General features: G+C 40.2%; 1 protein-coding gene across 10 annotated transcripts in view; it reads right to left on the bottom strand.

Moving 5' to 3' along the window:
- The window catches only part of LCORL (ligand dependent nuclear receptor corepressor like), a 220,203-nt gene that overhangs the window by 136,400 nt on the left and 61,619 nt on the right, over positions 1-22,184 (bottom strand). The gene's annotated exons all lie outside the window — the stretch shown is intronic.

Below are 22,184 nucleotides of genomic sequence, written 5' to 3'. Positions count from 1 at the left end.
TGTGAATAAGCCACCAAGTGACACAAGTTAGCACTGTCCACACAATCACTTTAGTCAGTGTATGTCGGTGGGAGAGGTTCTCCCACCAAAGTAGTTACCATCGCTCACAGGGGCTGCAGTAATTAAGTCAAGGAGAGCTCTCTCCCGCCTGCTTAAGTTATGCTACTGAATTACATCATACACGCTTATCACTTCATGAAATCATTATTCAAAATCATAGGGACATTATTCTTCTGATACTGAGACAGTTCTGAAAAGACGTCTTGTGCTCAGCTGTCTCTTTAAGGTATTCATGCACGCTGTGTACTCATTATAATTACATTTTGGCCAATTAATTCTCCAAATTGCAAGTTAACCCTGTTCAAACATCTCTGAAGATGGTTAGAAATGGAAAAACTAACATCATTGTTCAAACAATCATAGTTCTTGGGTTTGCATAGTTATACCAACTTTGTGAATGAGAGGTCCATGAAAGCCTCTCCTTTAATTACTAAATAAGAAATGCACGGTTAGTGTAAATGTCATCTTCTATAGACCTATCTCTCAGTATTCTTCACCTCATACCTGGAGGAACCGACAAAGAACCAACAGAACTGGTCAAAAAATGTTAAAGGATTTTTTTCCTAAGAAAAATAGCTCTAACATTTTCAACTGAAAATTTCTGCAAATGAACTCAGGGGAGAGAGGGGAGTGTCTTTTTATTTCTTCTTTCTTGCTCAACTTTTCAATGGAAATATGAGAAAGGGGCAGGGTAGGAAGAAAAGATTTTAAACTTCAAAAACGAATTTTTTGCAAAAGTGTTCAACATTTTAAATAACTGAAAAGTCATTCTTTTTCCTACACCTGCAAAATTAAAATGACTGGCATGTCTCCAACAGCTCCCCCCATTTTTTTTTTTTAAATCAGCTTTATAGCTAATTGTAATATAAATTCCTGTTCATATGCAACTGAACTAGGACCAATTTCAGATCTCAGTCTGCTCTGATAGTCAACCTGGGGCAATTTCCCTCCTTGATTTACCTGGGGCTGCTTCTGTCTATGTTGGATACAATCTCCAGGCCCAGACAAATGTTACTGTGTTGGTTACCCTTGGTTCATATTTTCAAACTTTTCTTTGCAAACATCAAAGCTAGAAAGAAGTGTTTTCAAAATGAAAGCTTAGATTCTGACATTGTATGACTCTGTGAGCAAGTGATCTAGGCATGTTTGTTATAGCTATTCCCTAACTCCAGCCCTACCAAGGAGGTGTCAACTTTCCATTCAGAGGGGAGTGAGCCCAAGCACACATCATATTGAACATACGCAGTCTATGCCTGGGGTGTCTCAAATAATCTGTAATACAACATCATTATGTTGATTTTTGGTACTTTTCTTCCCCCTAGAACTTTAATTATTTTGTAGTTATCATTACTTTGTTTCAGCTAGTTACTTCTTGAATTAACTCCTGCATCTTACTTAAGAGTATATATAATATATGGAGATATACCTATCTCATAGAACTGGAAGAGACCCTGAAAGGTCATTGAGTCCAGACCCATACCTTCACTAGCAGGACTAAGTATTGATTTTGTCCCAGATCCCTAAGTGTCCCCCTCAAGGACTGAACTCACAACCCTGGGTTTAGCAGGCAAACGCTCAAATCATTGAGCTATCCCTCCCCCCACACTGAGTACTCTAGAACTATGTTGGATACGATCTCCTCATACTCTAGAATTAACTGTTTCAAGAAACAGTCATTTAAAGTGTTGAGAAATTGCTTCTCATAATTTTGTCCTATAGTGTCATTTGACCAGTTTACACACAGGTAACTGAAAAGTTCCATTATTACATTGGCATAGTAGTTCCACAACAGTGAAAGTTACATGAGATTTCAATTTTAACAATGGTGAAGAGTCTATGAAAAGAATGTGTTTTGCATGAGAAGAACTTGAAACGCTTATTGAAATTTATGAACTGCTTGAATTTCTATGGCAGTTTGCAGTGATAAAATATATAGGTTAGTTTCTGGTTTTTTTAAGAGTAGAGTGACAATTTAATTTTTTTTGCATCTGATATTGTTTTAAAAATGATCTTAACACATATTAAAGTAGTCTGATGTATGAAATTAAATGTGTGTGATTCTTTGCTATGAGTAGACTGGAAAAATGTTAGAAGAAATAACTATACAAAATACGTGGTGAAAGGTTTTAAAAGTTACTGTATTTAACATCAATATTTTGTTGTTGCTGGTCAAAGCTGACATAGTTACTGATGACAAAGTATAATAGTCAATTATAAATTATGCTGACACCATGACCCCACATATTGAAGTTTAAAGAGCCAGACTGTATTACAGTTGAATCTTCCAAAGTTGTGTACTGTGGTAGGAAACAGATGTCTTGTTACATTATATCGTCCTAAACCCTGTCATTAGGGTAAATACAGGAGTAACTGTGTGAATGAAACAATCAGAGGGATAAATACCAGGATAAACTCCTCCCCCTTCCTGGTATTTAAGTTACACACAATGTTCACACAAGAACTAATGGATACAAACTGGCCAACAACAAGTTTAGGTTTGAAACTAGATGAAGGTTTCTAACCACCAGAGGAGTGACATTCTGGAACAGCCTTCAAAGGGGGAAAAAAATGCTAACTGGCTTCAGACTGAGATTAAGAAATTTATGGAGGGAATGGTATCATGAGACTGCCTACTATGGCACATAGCCAGTCTACAACTGCTAGTTGCAAATATCTCCAGTGGCCAGTCATGGGATACTAGATGGAGAGGGCTCTGAGTTACTACAGAGAATTATGTCCAAGGTGTCTAGCTTTTGGGGCTTGCCCACATGCTCAAAGTCTAGCTCACCCCCCATATTTGGGGTTGGAAAGGAATTTTCCCCCAATTCAGATTGGCAGATTCACCTTCCTGTGCAGCATGGAGCAGGGGTTGCTTGCAGGTTTTAACTAGTGTAAATGGTGGATTATCTGTAACTTGAAGTCTTTACCTCATGATTTGATTTGAGGACTTCAGTCACTCACCCAGAGGTTATGGATCTATTACAGAAGGAGGTGAGCGAGGTTGGTGGCCTGCAATGTGCAGGACAGAGCAGATGATCATGATGGACCTTTCTTGTAATCTACTAATAGAAAAAATTACATATAAAGCATTTGTCACACTTTTCACTGCTGGGGTTACTCACTGACAGGTAGAGAGAGGCATGCTTCACACTGATAGAGACATGGAATGCAAGTACGGATAATACTGCTGTAGCTGCTGTTAGCCAAACTCATTCTTTGGAAATACGGGATTGACTAGGGCATGTTTCAGGAAACAAGCAGTCATGCAAACTACTTATCTTCAGCTGACTGGTTATGTTATCATTGCTGTGACGAAGTTCCTCCTCTACCTTGGTGGGTCCTCCGCTTATTGGCAGATTTTGCCAACCTCAGAGATCTTCCTGGGTTGGATCAGGAGTTGCGAGGTTTACAGGGGGAACCCAGGCCCACCCTCTACCCCAGGTGCCAGCCAAGGGGGCCTTGGGGACTGCAGCTGTCTAGAGTACCTTCTGGAACAGCTACATGACAGCTACAATTCCTTGGGCTACTTCCCCATGGCCTCCTCCCAACATCATCTTTGTCTTCACCGCAGGACCTTCTTCCTGATGTCTGTTAACACTTGTACTCCTCAGTCCTCCAGCAGCACGTCCTCTCACTTCCAGCTCCTTACGCGCACACCTCACTAACTGGAGTGAGAGTCTTTTTATACCAGGTGTCCTGATTAGCCTTAATTAATTCTAGTAATTTCCCAATTGGCTACAGTTGTCCTAATTAGCCTGCCTGCCTTAATTAGTTCTAGAAAGTTCCTGAGTGTTCTGGAATAGTCTCTGTTATCTTACCCAGGGAAAAAGGACCTGCTTAACCTGAAGCTAATATACCTACCTTCGACCACTCTCTTGTAGCCATCTAGCCTGACCCTGTCACGTTGCTAAACATAATGGTCTACCCATATCGTATTTACTTCACTGATTTTTCATTGGTGATTAAATGTTAGAGAGAGACCTTCTTAAAGTATGTTGAGACCTCTCATGCCATACAGAACAGTCAACACAGCCAGTAAGCCTCAGCGATGCTGTTTCTCCCTCTCCAGCTCTCTGCTCTGTCCCTGGAGAGAAACCCCCTGTAGTACACCAATCTTCCTCACAAAGAAGAAAACTACCATCATATCTTTGGTTAAGGCTGAATTAGGACAACCCCCTCTCCCAAATCTATCCAGACATTTGAAAGTGTGGAAACAAGTTAGACAAAGTTTCCAGTATTCCTTGTCATTTTCACTTCATCTACAATGCACTCCAAAAGGCATTTACTTCATCAAACTTAGTCACAAAATGTTAATTTCAGCAGGGCTGAAACAAAATAACTAAATAAAATGAACTATGAAACAGATGTATCAATAAATTGATACAAGAAGTATGAGGTCAACATCAAGATTTTGTGTGAAAGAATTGGCTAAAGTGGGATACTTGTTGTTTCAGTATACATTGGATATAGATTCATAAATTCATAGACTCTAGGACTGGAAGGGACCTCGAGAGGTCATCAAGTCCAGGCCCCTGCCCTCATAGCAGGACCAAATACTGTCTAGACCATCCCCGATAGACATATTTTAAGCTACTCTTAAATCACTCTCCAGAAGATGAGATGCACAAATCACCAAAAAAGCTAAAAGAATCCGTGGCACTTATAGAAATAACAGACGTTTGAGCATGACTTTTTGTGGGTGATACCACTCGAGATGCATGTTATTCAACCCACGAAAGCTCCTGGCTCAAAACGTCTGTTAGTCTATAAGGTGCCACAGGATTCTTGCTGCTTTTACAGATCAGACTAACACAGCTTACCCTCTCTGATACATACCGAAGGCAATTTATTCAGTGTGTAACCACTCTGACAGTTAAGGAACAATTTTCCTAACGTCCAGCCTAACTCCTTTGCTGGCAGTTTAAGCCCACTTGCTTCTTGGTTCTAGTCCTTAGAGGCTAGATGACAAGTTTCTCCCTCCTCCTATGACCCCTTTTAGATACCATGAAACTGCTATATGTCCTCTCACGTCTTCTCTTTTCTAAACAAACACTATCCATGCTTTCAGCCTTTCTTCATAGGTGCACTGTTCTCATGACTTTAATCATTTCTTGTTGCTCTTCTCTGGACTCTCTCCCAATTTCTCCACAATCTTTCTTGAATGCAGTGCCCAGAACGGAACGATACCTACCAGTTGAAGGCCTAACCAGTGCAGAGTAGAGCAGAAAATGACTTCTTGTGCTTCCTCAAAGCACATGATCACCGTTATGCATCCCAGAATCCACGTTTGCTTTTTTTGGCAACAGCACTCACACTGTTGACTCATATTATTCAGCTTGTGGTCCATATAAAACCTAGATCCCTTTTTGCTGTACTCCTTCTAGGCAGTCCTCCCCATTCTGTAATGTGGAAAACTGATGGGAAGTTCCTTCCTAAGTGGAGCACTTTGCATTTGTCCTATTAAACTTCATCTGTTCAACGCTCAGACCATTTCTGCAATTTTGTCCAGATAATTTTGAATATGAACCTATCCTCTCAAAACAGTTGCATCCCCGCAGTTGGTATCATGCAAACTTAATAAGACACGTTCTATGCGCAAATTTATCTAAAGTTGTTGATGAAGATACTTGAACACAGCCAGTCCCCAGGAAACAGAACCCCTGCGAAGAACCCCACTTGTTATACCTTTACAGCAGGACTGGGGAACCACTAATAACTATCCTGAGTACGGTTATTCAGCCATTATGCAACCACCTTATAAGTAGCAACCTAGTTATCTGATAAGAAATAAAACCAGACCTGTACAAAATGCCTTACAAAGTCTAGGTATACCAATCTGACCAACTCTCTCTATCAAAAATCCTATCAAAGAAAGCTATCCGATTGTTTGTAACGTGATTTGTTCTTTAAATCCATGCTGGCTATTCCATACACCTTAGAAAGGGGAATTAATATCGGGGGGAGGGAGAGGATTATTTAAGCTTAGTACTAATGGAGACAAGGACAATGGGTAAATAACTGGACATTAGGCAGTTTAGAACCTGAAATTAGACAAAGGTTTCTAACCATTACAGGAGTGAAGTTCTGAGAACCGCTTCCAAGGGGAGAAGTAGGGGGCAACAGACATTCTGGCTTTAGACACTAAGCTTGATAAGTTATGGAAGTGATGATATGATAGGATAGTTTTAATTGGGCAATTGATCTTGGATATCAGCAGATAAGTTTTTGCTCAATGGTCTGGTGATGTATGTTGGATGGGATGCGGATCTGAGTTAGCTGCAGAGAATTCTTTCCTTAGTGCGGCTGGTGAGTCTGCTCACATGCATCAGGTTTAGATGATCGCCATATTTGGGGTCAGGAAGGAATTTTTCCTCCAGGGCAGATTGGCAGAGGTCCCTGGAGGTTTTTCGCCTTCCTCTGCAGCGTGGGGCATGGGTCCGCTTGCTGGTGAATCTCTGCATGCTTGAGGTCCATTAAACCACAATTTTCAAGAACGTCAATAACTCGGACATAAGGTTAGGGGTTGTTATAGAGAGAACAAGAGGTCAGACTAGATGAATCATATTGGTCCTTCATGACCTATGAAGTCTCAGTGTTTGCAGAATGATTTCCTTAATTACTTGCTCGCATTTCTTCCCATGGCATAGAATTTAAACTAACTGGTCTGTAGTTTCCAGGTGTTTTTTTTATTTTCCCTTTTTAGTAGAGGGGCACTATATTTGCCCTTTTCCAGTCTTCTGGAATCTCTCCTGTCTCCCATGATTTTCCAAAGATAATTACTAGAGGCTCAGATACTTCCTCTATTAGCTCCTTGAGTATTCTAGGATGCATTTCCTCAGGCCCTGGTGACTTACAGGCATCTAACTTTTCTAAGAGATTTTTAATTTGTTCTTCTTCTTATCTTCTAAACCTACCCCCTTCCCATTAGCATTCACTATGTTAGACATTCCTTCAGACTTCCCGGTGAAGACCGAAACAAAAAAGTCATTAAGCATCTCTGCCATTTCCAAGTTTCCTGTTACTGTTTCTCCCCTCCTCAGTGAGCAGTGGGCCTACCCTGTCTTTGATCTTCCTCTTGCTTCTAATGTATTGATAAAAAGGCTTCTTGTTTCTCTTTATTCCCATAGCTAGTTTGAGCTCATTTTGTGCCTTTGCCTTTCTAATCTTACCCCTGCATTCTTGTGTTCTTTGCCAATTTTCATCCTTTGTAATTTGTCTAGTTTCCACTTTTTATATGACTCCTTTTTATTTTTTAGATCATGCAAGATCTCATGGTTAAGCCAAGGTGGTCTTTTGTCACATTTTCTATGTTTCCTACACAGCAGAATAGCTTAGTTTTGGGCCCTTAATAGCAGTTTTTCAAAGGGACACTAACTCTCCTCAGTTGTTTTTCCCCTCAGTCTTGATTCTCATGGGACCTTACCTACCAGCTCTCTAAGCTTACCAAAATCCACCTTCCTGAAACCCACTGTCTATATTTTGCTGTACTCCTTTCTACCCTTCTTTAGAATTATGACCTCTATGATTTCATTATCATTTTCACCCAAGCCGCCTTCCACTTACAAATTCTCAACAGGTTCCTCCCTATTTGTTAGAACCAAATCTGGAACAGCTTCCCCTCTAGCCACTTTTTCAATCTTCTGAAATAAAAAGTTGTCTGCAATGCAGTCTAAGAACTTATTGGATAGTCTATGCCCCGCTGTGTTATTTTCGCAACATATATCTAGATAGCTGAAGTCCCCCATCACCACGAAATCTTGGGCTTTGGATGATTTTGTTAGCTGAATAAAAAAAAGCCTCGTCCACCTCTTCCACCTGGTTGCGTGGCCTGTAGCAGACTCCTAGCATGACATCACCCTTGTTTTTACACCCCTTTTAGCGTAATCCAGAGATTCTCAACACTTCCATCTCCTATGTCTATCTCGCACCTCAGTTCAAGTGTGCACATTTTTAAGATATAAGGCAACACCTCTTTCCCTTCCCCCCCCCATCTTTCCTGAGCAAGCTGTACCCATCCATACCAATATTTCAATCATGCGTATTATCCCACCAAGTTTCAGTGATGCCAACAATGTCATAGTTGTATTTATTTATTAGCACTTCCAGTTCTTCCTGGTCATTACCCATACTTCTCATATTTGTATATAGGCATCTAAGATACTTATTTGATCCTGAAGTGAATACCTCTGCACAACGTTATCAGTATTGAAGAGGATATGAAAACAGCCACAACTACTGGAGACTTTTCCCTTGTTTCTTCCATGCTTCTAAGGGGATGGATGGATGGGATGGGATGGATTCTGGTGAAACCTTAATGTCACTATACTTAGTTTGTTAGACTGTGCTGCTTTGATCTCCTTCAACTTTGAGCACTTGGTGTCTTTCTTGAGCAAAAGGCTAGTAATAGGGCCCTACTAGTATATTTGTATTTTTTTTTTTAAACAGTTCAGGATTCATATTCAAAAATTCAAGTGTGTGCTCTTCTCCACTCTTTTTTTCTCCATTTGATTTTATGTATACCACATTACTTTAGTGTAAAGGTCTATTTTGACTTCACCCTCTGTACCCACAAGACCTTTCCCTCTGGTGTATTACTTCCAGAGCAGAGAGCTTGACAAAACCTTTCTAGAGGACCCGGAAGCCCTGGACAATGTTGCATCAGAGAGTAAAGATGAATCAAGCCCAATTTGCTTCTGCTCAGCACCAAGGCAAACTGTTCAAGAGGACACCAAGCATGAAGAGGACGATGGCTATATGGATTAAAGAGGGCACTTGGCATAGAGCTCGCTAAGCCTGCACCCTGTGAGCATAAGTCATATGTGGCTATGGTGGCCTTAATCACTGACTTAGGAAGAAGCTTTCTGAACATTGTGGAGTGTGTGTTACAGACACACCAGCACAGTAACATTATAACTGCATGATTTAGATTTCAGAGGATATAGCTTTCTCTCTCAAACCATCTTCTTTAGAACAATACAGCTGACAAAACATCCATCAATAAGCCCTGGAAGTCCTGGCTTAATCAATCTGTTCTTCAACATTGCTTGGGTGGATCTACAGCCTTCAGCAATTGTGTAAACAGACACCAGGTCTGTAATGTTACAGCAAAGTAAGATGTTACAATTTGCAAGAGGATCCATAAACAGTTTTAATGAATATCCAGGTTTGGGCAATCAAGATGGGACTAACTGGCAAGGGCTATGTCTGGTTTAATAAACATTTGTTTTTAATTGAAATAGAAAAATATATTTTAACTAAAAAGAGAGACAGTTTTTATCCAGAGATCACCAAAAGGAAATGTTCCAGGAGGAATACATATTTTACACCCTTATCAGTTAAGAGTGATAGTGATCAAAACAAATGTGTTAACAAACACTGAAGTTTTGACTGAAAATAAAAAGTAGTATGACGATATAAAATGAGTTTTTTGGAGAGACCATCAGGTAGTCCTTTTACAACAGAAAGCACCTTTGGACAGGGTTATTGCTGCTAGACTGCAAGACAGAGTTGTAAAGGTGTCTGGAGTGGCTCACAAATGTGGGTGCCAACCTCAGGGCAGACTGTTACAAATTAGGGCACAAACCCCACACTGGTTTTGGGTGCTCGAATTAGATTTCAAATGAGTATTAAAAGTAAACTACCCAAGCACTATAACTGCCTTAATATTGAGTCAGAGACAATCTCCTTGAGCACATGGGTCTATCTTGCCACCCAGGCAACCCTGCCTTTGTAATAGATAGTCCCTTACACCAAAAATCACAATACTACTCAAGTTACTCCCACTCCCAAAGGGCCAGTCACTTATCAGAGGTCAATTGTACCTTATACCACTCAGACAATGCTTGCAGCTAAGCCTGTAATAAAAACTAAAGATTTATAAACTAGGAAAAAGAAATGAGTTACTTACAAGGTTAAAGCAGGTGAACACACACATACACGAGTTACAGTCTTAGATTCCAAAACGTAACAGAAAGCTTGCATAAAACAGCAGCTTCTATGATTGTTAGAGCTAACCAAAGGTAAGCAGCTTGGGGATCCCTTGCTTATGTTTAGAAATATCGTCCTCTCCAAATGCCATGCAACATAATGATCCAGTCCCTTCTGGTCAGGGATTTTTATTCTTTTCCCCCTCAGAGTTCAAACTTATAGAACTGATATCGGTGCCTGTCTCCTCTTCATAGGTGTGTGTGTGGCGGGGTTGCAATCAAAGTCTTTGCCCTTTGGTGTTTCACAATGGCTCATGTGGTTTCAATGGGCCTTCTTCTGTGTAGAACCAGCACTTTGCATAACTCATGAAACATGTTTACATCATCAATACTTAATATAACTTTATACCCTGGGCTATGGATGTTGTAAGAGATCAATATATGCAGCACACTACAAGCATTTCAACTAGGGTTGTCAAGAGATCAAAATAATTAAATCGAGATTAATCACACTGTTAAACAATAGAATATCATTCCTATAAATATTTTGGACGTTTTCTACATCTTCAAATATAGTATTCAGTTAACTGAATACTAAGTGTACAGTGCTCACTTTATTATAAATATCTGCAGTGTAAAAATAAATATTTTTCAATTCACTTACATTGTACTACAGTACTTGTATTATCATGAAAGCTGAACTTACAAATGTAGAATTAGGTACAAAAACTATATTCAAAAATAAAACAAATGTAAAACTTTAGAGCCAACAAATCCCCTCAGTCCTACTTCTTGTTCAGGCAATTGCTTAGACAAACAAGTTGGTTTACATTTTCAGAAAATAATGCTGCCTGCTTCTAGTTCACAATGTCACCTGAAAGTGAGAGCAGGCACTCTCATGGCACCATTGTGGCCAGCATCGCAAGATATTTACGTGCCAGATATGTACCTTTAGTGTATGTCACTTCATGCTTCAACCACCATTCCAGAGGACATGCTGATGATGGGTTCAGCTCAATAATGATCCAAAGTAATGCAGATTGACACATGTTCATTTTCATCATCTGAGTCAGATGTTAACGGTTTGTTCTCTTTTTTGGTGATTCGGGTTCTGTAGTTTCCGCATCAAAGTGTTTCTCTTTTAAGACGTCTGAAAGCATGCTGCAGACCCCATCCTTCTCAGATTTTGGAAAGCGCTTCAGATTCTTCTTAAACCTTGGGCAAATGGTGTAGCTATTTTTAGAAATCTCACACTTGTATCTTTGTGTTTTGTAAAATCTGCTGTGAAAGTGTTCTTTAAATAAATATGTGCTGGGTCATCATCCAAAACTGCCATAATGTTATACCAATAAAAACTAGCAAGATCTTAAAGGGGACAAGACATTTTCACATTTATTGTAAATACCATAATAAAATAAAAGATAACAGCAAACAATGTTGTTTGGTTACTTATTCCTATGATTACATATAGTTTATATATTATCATCCATATCACACAATTCATTTCACACAGAGTTGTGGTAGGATATTATAGTTACCCTACAGCCTAAAGTGCTTGTTGACAGAATACTGGGCCAGGTACTCTGTACACAAGAGTGGAGCCGCAGGTCCGGGTCATGGTGCACCTGTATGCTCCTGGAGGCCTGGCAGCAGAACCATAGACTCAAGTCCTCATCTTCAGACGTTCCTAGCTTTAATATGGTTGATTTTCTCCCCTATGTTAGTTCATGGGAACGTAATGCTTCATTGCTGCTGCGTCGGTTAATAATTAATCAGCAGGTGGCGTGGCTCCATGTTGGTAGGCAGAATGTTACCCAATCGGAGTCCAAGCTCTATCTAAACCCTATTTTTTTTTTTTTGCGTTCTCTTCCTTTTTTTACAACAGGCTTATTAGGTTGGATTCAAAGTCTATAGGTCCTTGCTGTGTCACGCTGCTTTGGGTTGGATTCATCACCCATAACAAGGCGCAGGCTTGAACTTCGTAGGCGCTTGATACGCTGGCTTTGATCTTCCTTCTGTGTTCCTTTTGGTCTTTGTTCTTTTTAGGTGGATTGCTTTTTAATCTATTGTTTCACTGTTGTCTGGTCTTCAGCCGTTTGGTGAGTTGACACTTCCTCATCAGGACAGGCTGGGGCTGGAGGTTGATTGTATTCATCCATACATGCCTCAGTCACATCTAACAATCAATAAGATTACAGCAGGAGGTTTTTGCAAAAATGAACAGGTTGGAGGAAACGCTCGCTTTACATAAAATGGAGTGAGCGATTAAAATGGGGTTTGGGAATTACGAAATATGGGCAAACAGTGAAACAGAAGTTAATGCAGGGGAGAGTCAAGTGTATCTGAATGGTGAAAGAGAAGTACATTAATAAAGTGTATACAATTAAAAATTTCATCTATCAGTTCGACCAATTAACACAAAATATAGCAGATATGCCAATTAAAATAACTAGACAGAGAGTACTACAATTCTTCGCCCTGCGAAATATCAGTTTACAATTTGATTCACGTGTTGTTAAAAAAAAGAGCATCATCTAAGCATGGAAGCATGTCCTCTGAATGGTGGCCAAGCATGAAGGGCATATAATTATGTTAGCTTATTCTGGCAAATAACATACCTTGCAATTTAGGGGCTACAAAAGTGGCCATGTTGTATATTGTCGTTCTCACTTCAGGTTACATTGAGTAGAACTAAGAAAAGCAGCATTATGGCCCATAAATGGTAGACAAACATATTTATGCACTTAGTGATATTTGGCAGAATAGGTGAAGTAAGGGGACTGAGTGGACTATCGTACGGTTATAAAGTTGTAACCTGTTTTTGTTTTTTGAGCATTTAAACGCGTAACACAAAAAATCTACCATGAAAAACACACGTAAGAGTAAAGGAGGGATTGCACTACTGGTACTACATATGAGGGAAATTGAAAAAAACTTATTTTTACAGTGCAAATAGTGTAATATAAACTATAACAGTGAAGCAACTGTAGCACTTTCCATGCTGTGTTTAATTGAAATAAATATTTGAAAATGTTAGAAAAACATCCTAAATATATTCAAAGCAATAGAATACCAAATTAACATCTATTTAAGAGTGCAATTAAGAACTGCAATTTGTGTTTTTATAATTGCAATTAATTTTTTCTAAGTTAAGCATAAGTGTAACTGGGAGATAATCACAGTCCTAAATTCAACTCTAATATAATAACATCATCAAAGTCAAGCATTACTGGTTGTATAACAATAGCTTAACACAGGTGAGCACAGTGCTGGTTCAGCTACACATCTGTCAGTGTTCATTAAGGCCGAGGGATGGCTAGTACATATCTGCAAGCTTACAAACCGGATGGTTACCATTATAAACACTCTGTAAATCTACCTACCCTCCCCCACCATCCCAATCTATACTTCTATTAATCATTGATATAGCTTTAGTTGCAGAGGGGTAGCTATTTTAGTATAGTTAGTAGGTCTAAGTGTCAATGTAGCCTGGTTCAGGCATGGGCTGTATCTCCTGGCCTTATTCTTCCCTGCAGAAACTGACAGAGGTCAAGGTTCGGCCTTCACCGACCTGTGTATTTTAAGATCGCCTCGATTAGTTCCGACAACCACCGCCAATGCAACCATCTATTACAGCACTTTTTGGCTCTCGTCCCTAGACATGAGATCTTCCTCCCTTGAGCCTGTCCATGTAAACTGAGGCTCAGCATAATGGTCCGTGGGTTCCTGCTTTAATCTTCTGTTTTGGACACTTTCCTTCCTCTGTCTTTGTGATCCATGTCTTACACTCAAATGGCTGATTGCTCCTTAAATGCCAGTGGTGATTGTCTATTACCCTCCTTCTCAGCTTCTCAAGGGGAACTAATTAACATCACAACTGATCAGAATGTTGGCTTACTTACCTGTTTGCTGCAGTTTTGCCTCTGACACTCAAACCACCCGCATCTTGCTTGCCAAGAGAGATGGAAGCCGAGACTGTCCACAAGGAAACGGTGAGTCAGCATAGCCTGAGCTTAAAGAGCACAGATACTAACTAAATATATAGATGCCTTCTTTCAACCTCTACAGACTGGAATGCATGAGGAGGGGCAGGGTAAATACGCTGATGCAGGGGCTACAGGTAATAATGGGATATACCGAGTCTGCCTAGAACGGACGCCTCAGAAGGTCAATTGAGCTCCAGCCCCTGTGTTCTAAGGGGGGCCAATTTTTTGGCGTCAGATCCTATGCACCCTGAGATCTGGACTTCACCCCTACTTTTAGTTAGCCAAGCTCAAACCACTGAGCTATCCTCCCCTATATGCCGTCTTGATATTGCCTCCTCTGGCAAGAGGAAGATCAAACGAGCCCCTGAAGACACAGACACTTATATCAAATCCCTGGCGTTCGGGTGATAAAAATGAGCATGTTGTGGTGACACAGACATGGGATTGAACTTAGAGGGGCCTCCAGAGCTAAAGGTGAAGCAAAAGCTGCTGACGGCTTTGGGCACATGAGCTGCAGAACCATACCTATAGTGATGGGAGACAGCCAGTTGGGCTGAGCGGCTTATGTCCAGTAGACAATCTCACTGCCGACGAAAGATTTCAATAAAGCATTGAGTGGGCGAGCTGGAAGTGGGAGCGTCTGAGCGATTCCGCAGCCTGGGTTTGAGACCTAGGACCATCACTATGGGCTTCCCTTAAGTTCTTTGAGGGGAAAAATTCACGTCCATGTTGTGGGACTTTTCAAAGAACCCTAAGGAGTTAGGCAGTCTAACTCTATGAAGTGTCATCGGGAAATGTGGATACCTAACTCCCTAGTAAGGACCCCTTGTGGAAAAACCCCTCCACCCCGGGACAGCTACCTGAATGACCATGGAATGGGATATGGCGAAAGGGGACTGCAGGCAATGAAAGGTGATTCAATTCACTGGGAAAAAGAAATAGAAGACCTCGTAGCTACCCATTAGAGGAATTGGACGCCATCAACTCCCGCCCAGTTACAGTAAACTCCATTGCAAATTGACTCTCTAGAATACACAATCATCACAGAACTTTTCGATGAAATGTGGCAGAGTGAATTTTGTTTGGTTTTTTGGCCTAAGACTAGTTTCAAAGGCGGTATTGTTCGTGTTACCGACAGAATGCATAAGAAGTGTTACTGGTCGGGAACACCCAAAGCCAGGGGATGGAATAATCAAAACCTCTCTTTCCTTCACACATGCAGAATACTTTCAGAGGGAATGTTAGCAAGAGAAGGGGCAATACCAGTGATTCCATGCCTCTGTCGTCCAGTCCAGTTGCGTGGGCAGTCCAAGCTAGGGACTATGCAGATCATAGGTTGTATACGTTCCTGACCATCTTGTCTTAATAGACCGTGGATGGGACTTGAACTTACTATTCTCATATGTGAACCATTTACCCCCCTGACTTTCACAACTTTTCCTCTTAAGTCTTCCTATTTGGTCAAATCGTTCCCATTGGCCTAATTTGTTTTTATTTCTATAAGAATGGCACTGTGCAACGAGTGGGAACACACTGTTGTGCTGTTAGATTGTGTGATTTCCTTGTTCCTATTTGATTTCCGTGTGCTGTGTGTCCTGTTGCTGCTGCTAGAAGGGATGAACCGGGCTCTGCTGTGTGTGAGAGAGAACCCTGTTGCCGGTTGGGGCCACCGATGGAGAGAAAGAGCCCTTGCTCTGTGGTGTGTGTGTGGTGTGTGTTGTGTCTTCTGTTCCGCTTGCTGCAAGGGGATGCGCCTTTCTGTGTGTGGTTATGTAGTTTGAATATCCACAGGAATGGTCCCTGGTATTCAGTGGCATAATGTGGTTAGGTGTAAGAAACTCAGAATTCATTCTGGTTATGCGACCACTTGACGTTACAATCCCTTAATAGACCATAGACTCATAGACTCATAGGTCAGAGGACCAATAGATCGACATCTAGGATCCAGCCTTGTTCACCTGCACAAGGAGGCCACAAAACCCTAACCATGACACATTATAAACACCCCTAATCCCATATGAGGTTATTGAAATCTCAAAATGGATTTGGAAGACCTCAAGCGGCAGAGAATCCGCAGCAAGCACCAGTGGCCCCAGCGCTGGCAGAGGAAGCAAAAACCTCCGAGGGCCTCTGCCAGTCCGCCCTGGAGGAAATTCCGTTCCGCGAGCACAGACCCAAAATATGGGCGATCCAGGCTATAACCCTGAGCATGTGGGCAAGACCAGCCTACACCCAGGCGCCCAAAAAATTTCTCGTGCAGTAAAGCCAGTGTCCCATCCTCCAACGATCGCTCACAGAAACAATGAGCACTTATCCCGATAGATCCAAGATCAATTGCCAAATTAAATTATCCCATCGATAACATCTCCATATACCTTATCAAGGCTTAATCTTAAAGCCAATAAGTCTGGCCCCCACTACTTGGTTCCTCGGAAGGCTGTTACAGAACTTCACTCCCTAAATGGTTAGAAACCTTAGTGCTGAATCAGGTCTAAATCTTCTAATATGGCATTTACCCACTTTGTCCTGTGCCTACATTAGTATGACTTAAAGCACATTCCTACCCTCCCTACGTTAATTCGCCTGATATTATAGAGAGATATCCCCCGGAGCCTCCTTTTGGCCAGGCTAAACGAAGCCAGCTCTTTGAGTCTCTTTATAAGGCAGATTTCCATTTTCCTCGGGACCATCCTAGTAGCACGCGTCTCTGGGGAACGCTGTCCCAGTTTTGAATCATCCTTCTCTCTTAACATGGACACCAGAACTGCCACACAAATATTCCAGGTGGGGTCTCCAGCGGGCCGATGTAAACAAAGGCACTACACCTCCTCTTCCTTGCTGGAAATACCAGCTCGCCCATGCATTCGCTAAATCTGCGCATTTGCTTTTTTAAACAGCCATATCACATTGGGCGGCTCATAGTCATCCTACTGATCCAGTCGCACTACCCCAAGGTGCCTTTCTACCTCCTCCATGCTCCACGGAGGCGTCCAACGTAATATCTAAAATTCTATTATTTCCTAAGTGCTTGACCTTTACCTTCCAACCCACTTTTCTCTTAGTAGCTCATCCAGTTTAGATGCAATTGACTGTTGTGACCCAGACATTGAAAGATGCTAAGAAATTATCATATTTTTTTTATTTTAATTTTGCCTTTTCACTGTAATGGGTCATTAGTAGAATTCCTCTCAATAAAATAAACCTTGAAAGTAAATGTCCGCAAAAAAGTCTTTTCTTAAATTGTCAGATCTTTCTTAGTAGCAAGTCCTTATAGCAAGGGCTGAAGACAAGGTTCTCATGGTGTAAATCAGCAATGGTTTCACCGGTGATCCATGGGCCAGGAGGGTTTACAACCTGGGGAACTGTAACCCTAGGTCTCTTTGTGTATATGAGAGAAAGCAAGGCATTTGGCATTGCTCTGGGGAACATGCAGCAAAGATTTAAATCCTCTCTGATATTTAGGGGAGAAAATATATTTCACACACCAAGGGCAAAATCCTACTATTGATCAGTATTCTGATACAGAAGGGATAGCTCAGTGGTTTGAACATACTGGTAAACCCAGGGTGTTGAGTTCCATCCTTATAGGTGCCATGTGGGGAAATTGGTCTGCTGAGAGCGGGGCTGGAATAATATCTCTTGAGGTCCCCTCCAGTCCTAAAATCTAAAATGAATTGAGATGCACGTTGAACCCATAATGCTTAATATTTCAAAGGGCTTAAACAACAATCCTTACTTATTAGTTATGACCTCAGTGGGAAGACTTTGCGAGTTTAATCTTGTCATGATGAAGACAGGGGGAGATCAGAATTTTGCCCTGCATTTGGACATTTTCTTTAGTAACACATTGGTTGAGAAAAATATTTCCCAAAGGCAAAAGATGGGGTCTATTTGGAGATTCTTAATGCTAGATGGGTGGGGAGGGTAAATGCCCTGAGGCATAAGAATAATCCCCAGCTAGTTAAATCAGTGTAACATTCATTGCTGTCAATGGGCTAGATCCCTCAGCATATGACATTAAGCTTAGCTTTATTGATTCTATCGATCAATACAAAGTTATATTTCCTGATCATTAACGGCTCAGTTGCTATTTATCATACATAACGAGAGCTTTTCATCTGAAGATCACGATGGGAAACTAGTAGCTAATGTCATGAGTTAACAATTTAACTATTGGGGTTCCCAGTTCAGCTCCAGAGTCTGGTTTGTTAACCCTTAAAGGGACCCATTCTGAAGAGACCCTGGGGCCAGAACCAGACCATCCTTGGTGGTGTTTTGTAACCTTTGCTGAGCGCATATTCTTCTATTTTGGTGTTTCTAAACTACCTACACCGTCATCAATCCCAAGATTTTTACTATTCTATATATGCACCTATTTTGAAAGGGGTTATATAGTATATGTATTGTAGCAATACATGTAATACCTTTATCCTGTAGGAAAAAAAGGTTTGCATGTATGTCCCAGAAAATTAGTACTTCCCAGAAATAGAAATCGTTGTGTAAAATAAGGAAGCTTTTCCCCCCTCTGAGGGGAGGGAAGAACATGTAGAATGGTGTTTGCATGTTTTTATAACTGGAGAATGGGGAAACATGCTAATATTAACAAAATGTTTGTCTGAGGCTGGAGAAACACTGTTAGTAGAAAAGAGGGAGAAAAAGAGCACAGGCATATCTAAAATGGGATTTGTCAAGCATTGTTTTTAATATAGTTCTAAGTAGTAGAAAAACAGCCCAATTAAGACAGTCGAACAGGTTTTCCACAGGTCAAATCAAGAACAGCCCTTAGACCGTGACATAAACAACTTCTAAAAAAAAAAAAAAAAAAAAAAAAAAGGATAGCAGTAAAGGAAAATTCTCCAGAGTCAACAGCTGATAAAGCTGAACCTTAATAAATACATTCTCATTTGTTTGGTTGTTTAACTGGTTTTGTTTTCAAGCAAATACATAGACATGTGGTGGATTTTTGGTGAGAAAAATTACAGTTAAGTTTTTTGTGAATACTGTAAATAAATTTGTTAAAGCTCTCTGTAAATATTATGATTCTTTGAAGAGAAAGGGATAGGTGGTTTTGTCTCAGGGGTTGTAACACCAGATTTCCAGAGGGTATGCAAGTTTTTTAGGGGTTAACCTGTAGCTCAAAACAAAGGTGACTAGGCGTGAATATAAAGTCGTGCAGACAAAGAAGTGTAAAAGGGGTTTGAATTCAAAAGGGACTGCATAGGGTTTGAGATGAGGTGGTGTTGGGATAAGAAGAAGAGGCTTGCATAACAATTCCTGGAGAAACAAAAAAGAGAGCTCAGTATTTGGGGGATAAACAGACAGCACCCAAAAAGTTATAGGCCATAGATTCTAAAGCCAGAAGTGACAATTGTGATCATCTAGTATGACCTCTTCTTTTGTCTCTGCTATATAACTTCCCCAAAATAATTCCTAGATCATCTCTTTTAGAAAAAACATCCAATCTTGATTTAAAAACATCAGTGATGGAGAATCCACCATGATTCATGGTAAATTGTTCCAGTGGTTAATTACTCTCACTGTTAAAAATGTACACCTTATTTCCAGTTTGAAATTTGTCTAGCTTCAACTTCCAAACCATTGGATCATGCTATACCTTTCTTTGCTAGAATGAAGAACCCATTGTTAAACATTTGTTTCTCCACATATATTTTAGACTAATCAAGTCACCCCCATAATCTTCTCTTTGCTAAACTAAATAGATTGAAGGAGCTCAGTCTATAACTAAGTATAATTTCTAATCCTTTAATCATTCTTGTGACTTCTCTGAACTCTCTCCAGTTTATCAACATCCTTCTTGAATTGCAGGCACCTGAACTGGACACAGTATTTCAGCAATGGTTACACCACCACCAAACAGAGATAAAAAATAATCTCATTAAACCAGAAACTCTAATGTAGGAGTATACATCCCAGGACTACATTAGCTCTTCTGGCCAAACATTGCAGTGGAAACTCATGTTCAGATGATTATCCACAATTACATCAAAATCATTTTCAGTTGTTGCTTCCCAGAATAGAGTCCTCCATTCTGTAAGTATGGGGTACGTTCCTTGTTCCTAGATGTATACATTTACATTTAGCTATATTAAAACAGATATTGTTTGCTTGCATACAGTTTATCAAACGATCTAGATAACTCTGAATCAGTAACCTGCCTCCTTTGTTATTTACCACTTCAATTTTTAGGTCATCTGCAAACTTTCAGTGATGATTTTAAGTTTTCATCCATGTAATTGATAAAGATGTTGAACAGCACAAGGCCAACACCAAATCCTGCGGGACCTCACTGGAGCAGATTACTCACTCAGTTACATTTTGAGACCTATTAGTAAACCAGATTTTAATCCATTTAATGTCTGCCATGTTAGTTTTATATCGTTTTCCTTTTTTCAATCAAAATGTCCTGCAGCACCAAGTCAAAAGCCTTACAGAAGTCTGGGTATATTACATCCAACACTATTACCTTTATAAATCAAACTTATAATCTCCTCAAAAAGAGAGTAGATCTTGTCAAACTAACTTGATCTTTTTCCATAAAAATATGTTGATTTCCATTGATTACACTACCTTCCTTTAGTTCACTATTAATCAAGTCCCATATCAGCTTCTCCATTATCTTGCCTGGGTGACAGGCCTATAATTACCCAAGTCATACCATTTCCACCTCACAATGGACCATTGTCAGGATTCTTTTTGTTCCCAATATATTTAAACTCCTTACTATCCCTAACTCTGCTGGCCATATATTTTTCCTTGTGTCCCTTGGCATCTCATCAATTTTCTGTATTTCCCAACTTCTGACTTACATTCATTACTATCAACTTTCCCTTTCTTCCATTCATACGTATATATTCATTTTACAGCCGCCTTCACTTTGTCTCTGAACCAGGTTGTTTTTTTTTATTCAGTATAATCTTCTTCCTCAATTAGTGGGCCTATGACTTTTGGGGCATCTAGTAACTGAGAATCATTTAAGAACGTATTGACATTTTTCTGATTAAGTTCTTCCTCACAGCTGGATTTGGCTCAATTGTTTTCAGCTTTGTGAAATTGGCCGTATTAAAGCACCAAGTAAATGTGTTACTGAGTTGGACTCTATTTTGTTTGCATATTTATAAATGTAAAAATGTCATGATCACCTGTACTAAGCCACCATATTTGTTTTTTAGTTCTGTGATAAGTTTCTCTTTATTTGTTAGGACAAGATCTAAGACACAATTCTTCTACATTGGTTGCAACACTTTTGAGTTACCTAATGCTAGCATTGTTAGAGATTCTGATGAACTCTTTCAGTATATATTGTGCCCCAACTTACGATGTTTTATCCTACAAATTTATAAAATTATGAAACAATCTTGGAAGTATGCAAAAGAATGCCAGTCTCCGGCAACATATACATCGTTTATAGCCCGTTTCATCATGGCTTATGCCTGCTTAGAACTGTAAACACCAACAAGGGAGGTTGCGAGAGTGTTGTCTGTATCATGATATGGATCAGCGTAGCTGTGAGAGACAGGAAGAAGTTGGAACCCCCTCTTAGAGTTATTTTAGGAGACTTCACAAGTGACAGCCCACCAGAGCAACACTCTAAGTTTTGTGTCCGCACACCAAAATGTATGAATTACAAACCTGTCAGAGGAAAGCCCTTGTATGAAAAGTCAAAGGGATCACCCTGAATTAATAACTGTGAAAATAACTAAACTGACCGTTTGAAGACCTAGTTTCTGCGTACTCTATCATTTACCCAATTAGGCACAGCAGCCCTCTAAAGGAACACTTGATGTCGCCAATGGATCAACTAGGCAGCTGGCATATAAATCTGCCCCTACACTGAGCCTGCGCAGCTTATTTTTTTCTTGGGGGCGGGGGGGGGCGGCGGGGACCCGAGAAAATCGAGGAAAAAAAACCGGATAAAGAAAAAGAGACCGGGGACCTGAACGAAAGCAGAAAAAAACAAAAGATGAAAGAACGAGAAGAAAGCAGAGTTATTGCAAAACAAACAAGAAAAAGAGGAAAAGAAAGGAAGGAGAGAATATATAGATTGCAAAAAAAAAAAGAACATTACTAGTAGCGAAAAAGAGAAGAGAAGAAAAAAAGAAAGAAGATCATGAAGATAGAGCTCAGTGAAGAGAAAGATGAAGAAGATACAAGAGACAACGCGCAGAGATCGCAGAAAAAAAAAAATAAAAGA

This window comes from Chelonoidis abingdonii, chromosome 5, assembly GCF_003597395.2.
Source record: "Chelonoidis abingdonii isolate Lonesome George chromosome 5, CheloAbing_2.0, whole genome shotgun sequence".
NCBI lineage: Eukaryota > Metazoa > Chordata > Testudines > Testudinidae > Chelonoidis > Chelonoidis abingdonii.
The sequence above is the reverse complement of the archived record's forward strand: the minus strand, read 5'-3'. Positions and strand labels throughout refer to the sequence as shown.